Consider the following 14,936-nt stretch of genomic DNA (forward strand, 5'->3'; position numbering starts at 1 on the left):
GCTTGCTGGATCCGGTTTACGACGAAGTCGTGCACTTTAGTGGCCACAGCCCTTCCATCCGGCAGTCCATGCTTGCCGCCATTGGCTCCGGCGTGTTCACGCACTGTCCGGACCTGGCTTCTCCTGATTCCACAACCGAACTGGCCCACTCACACGATCTGCAGAAACAACGATGTCGCCCCAAAGATAGGGTGACAGTTACTACATATCGATAACCGCCGCTGCTACCACTAGCTGACAGGCAACGCTTGCGAAACCGAGTGGCGCCAGTCAACAACTGCAACCTTGCCAACTAAACGATACCGTCTGGCCTCGAACAGAGGGCGGAAACCTACAAACGCGAGCCACATCACGGCTCGAAAGTTAGGAAAAATTACAAGTGGAAGGGAATGTTAAAACTAGTAAAATCTAGCAGCCAAGAGAATTCTTTGATTGCATTAAAGTAATAAAAGATCGTTCCCAGAGTCATTCTGGTGTTAGGATCTGCGAATAATTTACCACCTTTACCCAAGTCAAAGATCAGTCTGCATTAAGATATAAAAATCAGGTAAATGAATATTTAGAACTGAAACCTAATTCTGGATATAGGGTTTTAAGATGAAAGTTTAGGGCCCATGTAGAATAATGTGTCACTTCCTGTTGCTACCTTATTGATAAAAGTACCTCTGAAACAGGTAGGACTTTGGCAATCAATTTCAGTTAATTACAACACAGATTGAGTAAGATATCAGATGTGAATAATATACCAATAGAAACAGGAACTTTGTTACAGAGCAACGATTGGCTCCTCTCTTGAAAAACAAAGAAGCTGCCTGTTGTGCTGTGGAGGGAAATTTAGGGAGAGATCTACCATGGTCGTCTCAGGAGACGGTCGTTTTATATACTCTTGTGCACTCTGCGTAAGAGTGTGAGTTCTCAGTTTCGTTTGTCGACATCTGCGGACAGTTTTCGGTAAAGCTGGGTCGCACATCAGCAGGCGTCATCTACGGAATCGGCTGCATGCAGCAATCCACGTCGCCAGCACTGCCCCTGGACGCAGCTCTGTCTGAAAACGGTAATATACGCTCCACCGGGTTGTAGACATTTTGATCACGATTCCAATTCACCATCGCGTACCTCACGCAAAGCATCAGACCTCCAGAGTAGCGCCTTGTAGTGAGAACAAACCGTAGAAGTGCGTTCGATCACTGCACTATCGATGTCAGTTGCTAATCGTCCTTTCAGATTGATAGTATAGATGTGATAGAGCCATACCGAACGCTCGTAACCTTCTTACTCGTCCAACTGGGAATATTGCCAGTATATTTGATTTCTCAGTATGTCACTGAATGAATTGTCTTTCTAGAAAATATTCTAATCATAACCAACTTTATGTACAGCTTATAATAAAGTATCATTTAGACAATAAATCATTGTTTATTAAGCATTTCTCCCATTTGCATATGCTATTCCCTGACACTTACCACCTGCAACCCTCTTTTTGGAAGCGAGAATCAGTTAGGTAGGTGGTAGGTAAATTAAATTAATCATACTTATTGTGTGAAGTTAGCCAACTCGCCCAGAGCTGTACTGGGGTTAGTTGACAGACCAGTTCACCGTGCGCAAGAGAGGTGCACTCTGAGTGAGCGTGGAAGGTGGCCCCGAATAATTAGCTTACATAGACAAGTGGCGCGCGCCAGACCCCAACCATAGGCTGACTTACACTCTCCATTACTTAGTACTTCCATATCCCACGTCTTTGCACACTGATTCTTCCTCACTAGTATCTTAAACTTCGGCCTACTCCTCATCACCACTAAATTGTGATCTGAGTCTCTTGTATCTGCTCCTGGGTACGACTTACAACCCAGAGTCTGATTTCTAAATCTCTGCCTGACCATGGCTGAATCTAATTTCACATCTATTGCAAGTATGTCTCCTCTTCTTGTGATTCTTGAACGGAGTATTCGCTATTACTAGTTGAAATTTATTTCAGAACTCAGTTATTCTTACTCCTCTCTCACTGCTAATACCAAGCCCAGGCTCTTCTGTAACGCTTTTTTCTGCTCTTTCCCCTCCAGCTACATTCCAGTCTCCCATGACTATTAGATTTTCATCTCCTTTTACTTGCTGACCTACCCATTCAATATCCTCATTTACTTTATCTTTTCATCTCCGACTTCCGATGTCGACATGCGTACCTGAAGTGACATTGTTGGTGTTGGTTTGCTATCGTTTCTGATGATAACAACAATCTCACTGATATTCACAGTAACTCACTCTCTGCCCTACCATCCTGTTCATAACGAATCCCACTCCCGTTATACAATTTGCTGCTGCAGTTGATATTACCCTACAATCATCTGACCAGAAATCCTTGTCTTCTGTCCATTTCACTTCACTAGCCCCCACTACGTACAGACTGAGCCTTAGCTTTTCCCTTTTCCGATTTTCTAGCTTTTCTACCACGTTCAAACTTCCGACATTCTAGGCCCCGACATATAGACGTGCCAAACCGTTAAATACGGAATTTGTTCGCAATAGCGTTCAACGAGGCAAGATGCGAAATTGCTTTCTCCATGATGGTGTCTAACATGCGTCTGTATTCCAGGCACTTGATTATGGGCGTCAACATGTCGACGACGGTATTCTCATTCATACTGCAGTCTGAGAAGTTTCGGAAAGCGCGAAACCAGTCCAGAGCGCAGCATGCAGGTCCACGCCTGATGTACGTAATGCTTCATCACCAGACCTACAGCCTGGACAAAACAATTCCATACGCTATAGCATACAGACAAGATAACGGTATGTCCGCAGAATCACCATTGTTTATGAACAAGCTATGAACGAACCACTGTGTCGCGAAACGACAAATCTATTCACCAGTGACTGAACATTCTGTCTCGTTGGAACTTAATCAAATGCTGGCATTGCTCCTCTTGTCAGTGAGACATGTGGCACTTCCTTTTAAATGTACTCTTGGTTTGTTGGTTTTTCATCCAAAGAAGCTCGGGCTGTACTGATATTCCCGTTCACACACAAGAGTGCTGGTGGATATACTTGTATGCTAGTAATCCGTAACCTCAGCTATTGGTTGCAGGAAGTCTGTTGTAGGCAGTCTTTGAGTTGAGATTTATTCAGGTTGTTCTTTATGGGTGTTGCAACTTTCCCAAACGTTATGGTACACGAAACATCTCTTCTACTGCAAGCTCTTTGGTCCCCATATTTTTCAAGGAGGTACTACGGACCAAGGCAAGAAAAAAAATGTCCGCTAAATAGGGGCTCCAAAGCGCATAGCACAAGAGCTATCTGCAAATAATGATATTCGCTAATTTGACACGCGTCTGTTCTCCTGTACAATTGCCCATAGCTCGTGAGGTACGTATTTTAGAGTGCACATCTATTGCACATTTTTTTCTTGTTTTGATCCACATTACATCCTACAAAATTATGGAAACCAAAGATATTGCAGTTGAAGAGACGTGTTTCACACTACTGAAAGTGAACAAGTGCCCACAGCTCTAAGGTATGCCATTTAGAGACCATATTTACGAAATATATTTTTCTTGTTTTGGTCCATACTACCACCTTTGGAAGCTGCCTACCCTACAACCTCGGTAACAACATCTAACAGAACATGTATTCCACTGTCAGAAGCAGCAGAACTGTTTTCGCTTATAGCCTTCGACTCGCTCGTTTTCGGACCAGACCCCCTTACCTCAAATTGATACATCAACCCTTCTCCATCATCCATGAGGAGTTTGTAATGCTGTGGGGCGCCATTTTTCATTCGTGTTTCATGGTGCAAGTCAGTGGTTTGTTTTGAACATTTCTGGAGTGTCACCGACGTCCATTTTGTGAAGTGTAATACATACATCCCATAGAAGATTGATCTCTGCACCACCTGGACTCACATCACCCCTGTTCCATCTCCGGCCGCCGGTTCAACTTAAACGGCCACCAGCAATGAATGGTGAACTTTTGGGAATGCTAGCTGTTTGTGTTGGTGATACGACAGGAAGTCGTTAAACGAATGCCAGCCTGAAACTCGAGAAGAGAGCCAGTAGGCAATACGTCTCGTAAACCATTCGCAACACAGCACATTCTCTGCACTTTTCTCCTGGGTTATTAACCTGACCTTCTTAGATATCAAGCGTTAATCTATAAGATGTTTATTACACGTGTTTCTGAGTAACATTACTTTCCGCTTGGTTTGAGGGCGTCAAATTGTCACTAATACTCCTTCTTGGAATTTTTTATTACTATCTCGCTGTACACAGCAGGATAACCTAGGCCTTCTCATATAAGCATCTGCGAGATAGAGAAGATAAGAAGCGCCAACAGTGAAGGCGTGTTTCAGAACAAAAGCACGCAGTATTTAGGAGCTAAGCTCAGTCACGCCGCGTAATCGTAGCGTTCAACACCGTCTCTCTACCCAAGCGCTTGCTGGTTGTGGCGTACTGATCAATTACATCCTTCCGCTAATTAGAGGTAATGATTTGTCAGTTGAATCAAACGCTCATGCTACATTCTTTATTGGTGCTAACAATTCTTATTAACATTTTAGAATTTAGACGATGAGCCTTTATATACGTGAGTAAACGAAGAAATGCTTGATGACGAGTGTTGTAGATGAAAGTAAAGAGTCAGAAGAGTAAATTTAGGTTTGCCATGCAGGCAGTTTCCAACATCATCCAGAAGGAAGAGTAACTGACAAACACTTCCCTTTGGGCCATCGTACGAAAAGAAAGAAATATCGTCAGTATATCATGATCAGGGTGGAACAGTCTTGTTGCTTTATGTAAGACTTAAACGTAATATTGCCTCATAACTGTGCACATCTCTTTTACCAAATTTGTCAATGTTTAATGTGAATTACTGTTTTACCGTGAAACTATTTTCAGACTCTGGCCTCTAGTTAGACTTTAATAGAAGTCGTTTTCTGAAAACTGCAAAATTACTCTACAAAAGTGAAGTTTTTCCAAATGTGAAAATCTTTTCCAAGATCAACACAAGCATGTACCTAGGAACAAACATTCTGCTCAAAATTTAAAAGTGCTACAATCGAGAAAACCTTACCAGGAGCGTATTCATCAGTATGTGTGTGACATCATTATTCCACTACACAGAGGGGGTCGATGGTGACGGGAGGAGGCGTGGAGGCAGGCCACAGGGAAACAAAAAATGTGATTTTGTCAGGTGTTTTTCTTTCAAGAAAATGATTTAAAAGTCGGTATTACGCTGTTTTCTTAACGGTGTCAGAACTGGAACTTATTTATGGATACTTACAAGTTGTCCTTCGTCTTCGAAAATATTGAAAATACTAAAGACCCCAGGTCTGGCCCCCTGCTCTCTACAGCGTGGCTAGCTTCAAAAATATGTAGAATTTGACTCACCATGAAACCTTACAAATGAAGAGTTAATAATATCCTCCAAATAGCAACCACACCATATGTTGTCTTCTCTCTTTTTCGGCCCCTTTTTTCTGCCTTTGCAGATAAACAAGTTGTATAGGTTATTAACGTCTTTGGCAGCTGTAATGAAAGTCTTATTAAGACGAGAAGCGTTTCATTTTATTCTAAAGTATCTTCAGAGTTAAGATTTTTTTTATTTACTCCATTGTTGTCGTTCTCCCACGTGTATGTTTTGGTAATTCAGCACACAGTACATTTACTGCATTAAAAATTCACGTTTCTATGTTCAGAAGAACTACTGTCATCTCACCATTTCGTATGTGCTGAATACCCAAAACACACACGTGCAAGAACAACAAGAAATAAGCAAACAACAACAACAACAAAAAACCTGGCCACTGTAGATGGCTTAGAACGAAGCAAAACGCACCTAGTCTTGATAAGACTTTCATTACAGTCGCAAAAGACGGTAATTAACCTGTACAACTATCAAACATATCTTGTGCAGCGTTTAAATATGTACGACTAGTAGTATTTACAAATGCTGCACAAATCGCAACCTCATGTCTCACAACAACGAAAAACAGTAGAAAATGGCGGGAACTTCTTATGGCGGTCTTTTTTGCACTTACCTTCATATGATATTAAAATCGGTCATTAGATGGAAAAACCGACCATTAAACATCACGTGTTCCTACCTACACTACTCTCCAGGCACAACACTGTCACCTACAATAAAATTACGAAATTTGCTTATGTACGAAGTTTGATGAATATCTTAAGAAGTTGTTAGATACTGGTACTTCAACAGAATTCTACATTACTTCTTCTTCTTTTCCTTCGTCTTCTTCTCCGTCTACAAGCAGAAAATATACTACTGGCCATTAAAATTACTACGCAACGAAGATGACGTTCTACAGACGAGAAATTTAACCGACAGGATGAAGATGCTGTGATATGCAAATGATTAGCTTTTCAGAGCATTCACACAAGGTTGGCGCCGGTGGAGACACCTTACAACGTGCTGACATGAGGAAAGTTTCCAACCGATTTCTCATACACAAACAGCAGTTGACCGGCGTTGCCTGGTGAAACGTTGTTGTGATGCCTCGTGTAAGGAGGAGAAATGCGTACCATAACGTTTCCGACTTTGATAAAGGTCGGATTGTAGCCTATCGCGATTGCGGTTTATCGTATCGCGACATTGGTGCTCGCGATGGTCGAGATCCATTGAGTGTTAGCAGAATATGGAATCGGTAGGTTCATGAGGGTAATGCGGAACGCCGTGCTGGATCCCAACGGCCTCGAATCACTAGCAGTCGAGATGACAGGCATCTTATCCGCATGGCTGTAACGGACCGTGCAGCCACGTCTCGATCACTGAGATAACAGTTGGAGACGTTTGCAAGGCAACAACCATCTGCACGAACAGTTCGACGACGTTTGCAGCAGCATGGACTATCAGCTCGGAGACCATGGCTACGGTTACCTTTGACGCTGCATCACAGACAGAAGCGCCTGCGATGGTGTACTCAATGACGAACCTGGGTGCACGAATGGCAAAACGTCATTTTTTCGGATGAATCCACGTTCTGCTTACAGCACGTTGGAAGCGTATTACCCGGCGTGATGGTATGGGGTGCCATTGGTAACACGTCTCGGTCACCTCTTGTTCGCATTGACGGCACTTTGAACAGTGGACGTTACATTTCAGATGTGTTACGACCCGTGGCTCTACCCTTCATTCGATCCCTGCGAAACCCTTCGTTTCAGCAGGATAATGCACGACCGCATGTTGCAGGTCCTGTACGGGCATTTCTGGATGCAGAAAATGTTCGACTGCTGCCCTGGCCAGCACATTCTCAAGATCTCTCATCAACTGAAAACGTGTGGTCAATGGTGGCCGAGCAACAGGCTCGTCACAATACGCCAGTCACTACTCTTGATGAACTGTGGTATCGTGTTGAAGCTGCATCGGCAGCTGTACTTGTACACGCCATCCAAGCTCTGTTTGACTAAATGCCCAGGAGTATCAAGGCCGTTATTACGGCCAGAGGTGGTTGTTCTGGGTACTGATTTCTCAGGATCTATGCACCCAAATTGCGTGAAAATGTAATCACATTTCAGTTCTAGTATAATATATTTGTCCAATGAATATCTGTTTATCATCTGCATTTCTTCTTGGTGTAGCAGTTTTAATGGTCGGTAGTGTGTTAAGTGATAAAGCGATAAATAAAACTGAAATGAATAGTAAATACTTGGAAGGGAAAAAGGAAACAGTATTATGTTAAGGCGATTTACGGTAGTAACAAAGGGGTATTCACTAGTGACTAACGTGTCAATTGGTCTGTGTAAGACCTTGAAATAATTATTACGGACAGAAATGTGTATAACAAAGCGACGTATCATGAGTAAATCAGTGACAGAACTATTCTTCTGGTCTCCACGAAGACCCTCCGTGGCCCCTCGTGTCGAGAGCGACGATCTTGTCTTTGTGGGGTAACTTGATTGCTTCAAAGATAGCGTAAGTGCAACCAGACCACAGTGGTATCCGCGTAGAGGCCACGCTAACATGGTTCCTGAAGAGGGGTAACAGCATTTTGAGTAGTTATAGGGCCAATACTCGTTACCCATATGGTTAACCGATGTGGTCTTGCAACGTTAACCACCTTCACATAATTGTGATGGTACTGTAACACGGCTGAAATCGAGGATTAACTACAGCCCTTATATTTTCGATGTTATGCAACCTCTCTTGGGCAGAACGTTTCGCGGTAAAATGTTGCATTAGCGCTTCTCCTGGTGGGGACTGCTCACGAAGCAGTGATCATCAGAAAAATATATATATATATATCTTCTTCCACATAGAGGTGTGAACTGTTAGCGTTCTTTATCGTGCAGGCGGCATACAGAACTTGAAAAGATAACTTGATAATTTATGGTTATATATAGCGACATTTACTAATGTACGATAGCAGGAGGAAGAGAAAGTAAAGTCTGGTGAGGCAAATATTATCAACACAAAATCATATAATGGCAGACCGGGGCATATAGGTCTCACTGCACGATGGCATATTGGTATTATTTCGTTCAACTGCAGTTGGAATACACCACCGACCAAGGAGACTGCTGACAACAATACCGTCATCTTTCCACAAACGCATCAGTGCAGTTAGATTGTCGAACGAAGACTGTCACGCGTCTTATGTTTTCTTCTTAGTGACAGTAAATTTTGGTTGTTCAGGATATTTTGTTGTATACGCCAAGACAACGTCCTTAGTAAACAAATAAGTATAGCGATTAAAGTTCATATACTATCGATTATTTTGACACTGTATACGACGGACATGTTTAAAACGTTTTCGTAAACGATATAAAGTGATTCCAACATGGTGATTGGGCATAATGGCCCACTCCAACAGGGGCACGTCGGATGAGGTGGCCAACCTGCTTCGCTGTTCCTTTGTAAGTACTCTTACTATCTTCAATAGGTCCAATGTAATCAACATCTAGATCATAACCAAATTGATTCTTACGCAAGCAAATTGTCTCCTGAATTGATTTTAAACCGATAACTCTATACGATGTTTGATTTTTTTTCTTCTGTTTTCTTCTAATACCCATAGCCAGTGCTCATATATTCAACTAAAACTATTGTAAAGTAAATTGGAAATTATTAGTCACGGGACATCGTGGGACACATATTTTCAAGTATCAAATAAATGCGTATCTTCGAAATCAGTCATATTTCTATTAGTTTTTAGACAGTTCAAAATTATAGAAAGGCAACTCCCACAGGCAATGTTTCTGCAGCAACTACGAAGTTAATAGTGATAAAAATGAAACAGCATGAAATATCACTTAGGGCAGTGAGTAAAGACATTAACATTCCTAGAAAATCTTTAGATAAGTACTGCAACAAATTCAGAGATTTGAGCTAATCCCTAATGACATCTACAATGTAGGTGAAACAGGAATCGCTACAGTCCAAAGAACTGATAGAATAGTCGCTCGAAGGGGATTATGTAAAATAGTCCGGATAACATCTGCTGAAAGAGAGTCACTTATCACTATGGCTTTAGCTCTTATTCCAACTGTGAATAGTGTGTTTCAATTTTTCATATCCCTTAGGATTAACTTTTAGCCACATTTTATCGGGTAAGGTTCTTTGTGTGCAAATGTGGTGCCTATCCCTCAGGCTGGATGAGAGAAACTAGCAGCTTGAAATACATGCAACATTTACACCGAAGATCAAAGGAAACTGGTGCGCCTGCCTAATATCATGCAGGGCCCTCGCGAGCACGCAGAAGTACCGCAACACGCCGTGGCATGGACTCGACTAAAGTCTGAAGTTGTGCTGGAGGGAACTGAAACCATGAAACCTACAGGGCTGTCCATATAATTGCAATAGTACGAGGGAGTGAGGATCTCTTCTCAACAGCACGTTGCAGGGCATTTCAGATATGCTCAAGTGGACACACAGGAGAATGTTCCTGGAGCAACTCTGTAGAAATTATGGACGTGTAGGGTCTCGCATTGTCCTGCTGGAATTGCCCAAGTCTGTCGGAGTGCACAATGGATATGAACGGATGCAGGTGATCAGACAGGATGCTTACGTATGTATCACTTGTCAGAGTCGCGTCTAGACGTATCAAGGGTCTCATATCACTCGAACTGCACACGCCCCACACCATCACAGAGCCTCCACCAGCTTGAACAGTCCCCTGCTGGCATGCTGAGTCCATGGATTTATGAGGTTGTCTCCATACCCATACACGTCCACCCGCTCGACAAAATCTGATACGAGACTCGTCCGGCCAGGCAACATGTTTCCAGTCATCAACAGTCCAATGTCGGTGTTGACAGGACCATGTGAGTCGTAAAACTTCGTGTCGTGCAGTCATCAAGGGTACACGAGTCAGGAAAACCCATATCGATGATGTGTCGTTGAATGGTTCGCAAGCTGACACAGGGCTGCACTTCTGTCTCGTTGAACGATTCTCTTCAGTCGGCGTTGGTCCCGTTCTCGCAGGATCTTTTTCCGGCCGTAGTGATGTGAGGAGACTTGATGTGTTAATCGGATTCCTAATAATCATAGTATACTCATAGAATGCTCATACGGGAAAATGCCCACTTCATCGCTTCCTCAGAGATGCTGTGTCCCACCGCTCTTGCGCCGACTATAACACCACGTTCATACTCACTTAAGTCTTAATAACCTGCCATTGTAGCAGCAGTAACAAATCTAACAACTGCGCCAGACACTTGTCTTATATAGGCGTTGCCGACCGCAGCACCGTATTCTGCCTGTTTACATATCTCTGTATTTGAATATGCATGCATATACCGGTTTCTTTGGCGCTTCAGTGTAGTACCACAAGTTCGGTGTTCCAAAGACCATTCTTGTTTGGTTATGACTGACAACCATAGTTCCCATCGACATGCTGAAGTCTTACATTATTGCAAAAAAAAAAAAAAAGTGGTGTCACACTTTTGACTTTTCCAGCTCCCCCAACGACAAATTACAGCACGTAGATAGAACTTTTTACGGCTCTTTGAAGAAGTTTGTAAACTCTCAATGCATTGCATGGGCGACAGCAAACGAACGACCAGTGACAATATACGACCTCTCAGGCATTGCGAAAACTGCTCTACCAAACGCAATTATGCCTAGAAACATACTGGCTGGATTCAAAGTGACAGATACGTCTTCCTTAAACAGGTACATTTTCAGTGATAGTGACTTTGTGTCTTCTTACGTAACATACAAACCTGTTTCTAATGCATTTGGTTTAATAGCTGAAGTTGGCCCTTCCGCTGCTCAAGAACACAGTGGAGGGCCTATGCTGTCAGTTATAGCGCTTGTTAAGTTAGACATCACATCACATGACTAATTGTGCTTCCCAACAGCTAAAGAAGTCAAACCATTTAAGAAATGGCACCAAGAAAAGAAACAGCATCAAATGGAAAAGTACTTCAGCAATACTGAGAGACGTTCCTGTGAAATATGAATTACAATGCAAATAAGACGCCACAGAAATAATAGAAAACACTTTGAAGAGAAATACGAATATTCTACGTAAAAATCTATTTTCCAAAAAAAAAAAAAAAAAAAGGCCGTGGCCAAGCTCCAACTCACATGAAAAACTCCTCGGATAATGCGCAAAAAGGAAGTAGACATTCCGGACAAAGTTCTTTATGACGAAGGAAATCAGGATGAGGATGCCCTGTGTCTTAAGTCATTTTTTGACAGTAATAATGGTGATGAATGGATTCAGTTCACAAATTATAAGAAGGTGGGCATGTCGGTCACCTGTTAAAAACGACGTGAAAGGACTTTTATATGAATTTTGAGCTGGAAAGGTCCTGTCGAAAACTCAGGCGAAGACATAAATATTTTAGATGTACTTTTCTGTCATACTGTTATTATAAAATGATAACATGATTTATGGTATCAGTTTCTGTCATAAAGCTGTAGAAATTTGTAATTAAAAACATTGTCAGCATTAAAAGTGAAATATTTTCCATTAAGTGATCAATAGCGTAGCTAAATTAAATAATATAATGTTGTAGTCCAACTTGACCCAACTGCAGGGCCAGCTTGCTCCGTAGGTGGAATAGGTTCAAATGGTTCAAATGGCTCTGAGCACTATGCGACTTAACTTCTGAGGTCATCAGTCGCCTAGAACTTAGAACTAATTCAACCTAACTAACCTAAGGACACCACACACATCCATGCCCGAGGCAGGATTCGAACCTACGACCGTAGCGGTCGATCGGCTCCAGACTGTAGCGCCTACAACCGCACGGCCACTCCGGTCGGCAGGTGGAGTAGGTCGGTCCTGGTTCTATTACTGTACTAAACATTTTCTAAACATTCTGCGTGGTGTCTGTTTGTTCTATATCGTGTCTCCCTACCACTTTCGCGCAACGACGCTCTGAGCGTGTTTTTTAGAGAATTGACTAGTTTGAACCTGGGACCTGTTGCTGGTAAGGAGACATCAGACCACACATGACATGTAGAATTCAGAAGAGTTCAGTGACACTAGCGATGATATAAGCAAATATTTAATGATCTCAGCGTCAGCTCCACTGCACTCCCTGTAAAAGAATCTTAATACTAACTAAATTTAGTGGAAGGGGTTCAAGGCTTTCCTATTTTTAGTTAGCTGGTAAAATAACGTCGAAAAAGTAGTTAAGTTTACCATTGGAAATTTTATTCTACTCACAAAACATCGTTTATAAATTGCACTATTGATAAAAGGAAATGTTTTAATACAGGATGGTAAAAACCGACTGCGTTCAACAAAAATGTGAACGAATATTCCGTGAATGGGTTTCTGAGTTCTACAGTGGATCGAAGGATGACCTATGCCATATCACATCTATAATCTAGGTTTAAATTAAGTTTCACAAAAGAGAAAACTATCAAAATGGTCTACAGTGACCCTCAATTATCATTAATTACTTATCTAACTTGTCGTAAATTGCAGTGGCTGATGTCGCTTCTCAATAACAATATAACAGAAAAATCATCACGTTTCAGATTTTTACTTCAAGTGGCAAATGTGAACACCATGAGCTTTAATTGACGATCGACACTAGTATTACGCAACAAGGGGTGTAACAGATGAGACTTCTGCAGTTCTGAGTGAAGCTTTATGCGCTGGTATGCGGCATCGCGTGCGTTCATTACCTTGTCGGTGTCCGTCAGGGGGCGGTGGACAGCGCAGCTCTGTCCAGCTCGCCCTCTCGGATGCAACTCTCCCCTAACTTCTCCTTACTACAATTTACCGAAGTTCGTTTAAAAAAAACTATCTGGCTGTGTTTTCATTTGACCAATCAGGGTCTCAATGTTAACCTTAAGCTCCGTCTACAAAAATTCTGTCAATCCAATGAGAAACGTTATACTTTTCGTGGTGGGGCAATGTTTTTAAAGTTTGCAACGTAACAGAGTCGCGAAAAAGTCTCACGCTAAAACTTACAGCTGGTGTGGTCCTTTTAGCGTTATCGTAAGATCTATACTGTTCTTCTGGAAGGCTCTAGCTTTTAACATGGGCTGGGGGGTGGTCCTAACGTAACAGAGACGCGAAAAAGTCTCACGCTAAAAACTTGCGGGTGGTGTGGTCGTAGCGGTTAGCTGGCGACGTGGGTGTCCGTCCCTTATCGTAGGGCCTTCTCGCTTAACACGGTTCTGCTCTCGGCTTCTGTTCTCGTTTCTCCCCTCGGAACTGCGTCTGTCTCACAGTGGGAGGGTATGACATGCATTTAGGCATTCTTCTGTTAGTCTGTGGTATTCCATTTGCTCACTCGTTACTCGTATTACTTTGGTTAATTTTATGCCACGATTTATTCAGAGCTATGTGACATACTACTGGATTTGCTTATCATGTCAGGGTTTTCATGGAAGGTGTTGGAGTTGCCTGACACCTTACAATTTTTTAATAGAAAAACAGTGGTAATCCTTAATTATTTAGTTGTAAAGTTGCAGAAACAAGGTACAAATTTTTCCACATAAAAATGTCAATAGAAAGGTTTAAAACACAAGCTGGAAGAAATCTAGAACATTGTATAGGTGGAAGAGACTGGAGTACACTGGGAGGTTCTGGATAACTTTTGAAGTGGAAAGAGTGAGATTTCAAAACGACATTTTAGAGTTTCAAAGGTAGGTGTCGACTCTGACCATGAATTATCTGTTCAAATATCAATATTAAGCTGAAGAAGTTGGATAAAGATAGGAAACTTGGATAAGTTGGATGAACCAGTCATTGTTGAGAGTTTCAGTGGCAGCATTAGGCCACGACTAACTGAAACAGAAGAAGTATGATGTTACCTTGTGATTTATTCCTTGCTGTTGCTACGTGGGCTGACTGGTTGCGTAAGGTCTTCTTATCGCAGTATAGTGCCAGTTATGGGTTAACCTCATAAAAAAATATATGGCACTTGTCTTTATCTGTCCCTGTTAATGTGTTAGTCACTTTCTTATGAAAAGTTCCTAATATTTAATTAACACGGACCTACATGTAAATAAATTAAAGTTCTTAAGACCAGAGAGATTAAACGTTCTTGTTATATTTCCTGTGAGAATAGAAGTCTCTGATCCCATGTTGTTGTTGTCTTCAGTCCAGAGACTGGTTTGATGCAGCTCTCCATGCTACTCTATCCTGTGCAAGCTTCTTCATCTCCCAGTACCTACTGCAACCTACATCCTTCTGAATCTCTTCAGTGTGTTCCTCTCTTGGTCTCCCCTCTACGATTTTTACCCTCTGCGCTACCCTCCAATACTAAATTGCTGATCCCTTGAAGCCTCAGAATATGTCCTACGAACCGATCCCTTTTTCTAGTCAAGTTGTGCCACGAATTTCTCTTCTCCCCCGTTCTAGTCAATACCTCCTCATTAGTTATGTGATCTACCCATCTAATCTTCAGCATTCTTCTGTAGCACAACATTTCGAAAGCTTCTATTCTCTTCATGTCTAAACTATTTATCGTCCACGTTTCATTTCCATACAGGGCTACACTCCATACAAATACTTTCAGATA

At 42.1% G+C, this 14,936-nt stretch overlaps 1 protein-coding gene across 1 annotated transcript in view; it reads left to right on the forward strand.

Annotated features, from left to right (window-relative positions):
- The first annotated feature begins 4,381 nt into the window (after positions 1-4,381).
- Positions 4,382-14,936, forward strand: part of LOC124798313 (apolipoprotein D-like) — a 37,085-nt gene continuing 26,530 nt past the window's right edge. Inside the window, exon 1 of the mRNA XM_047261655.1 lies at positions 4,382-4,470. The gene's annotated coding sequence lies outside the window, so the exon portion shown is untranslated. The remainder of the gene's footprint in view (positions 4,471-14,936) is intronic.

Source organism: Schistocerca piceifrons, chromosome 1 (genome assembly GCF_021461385.2).
Source record: "Schistocerca piceifrons isolate TAMUIC-IGC-003096 chromosome 1, iqSchPice1.1, whole genome shotgun sequence".
NCBI classification, from domain to species: Eukaryota; Metazoa; Arthropoda; class Insecta; order Orthoptera; family Acrididae; genus Schistocerca; species Schistocerca piceifrons.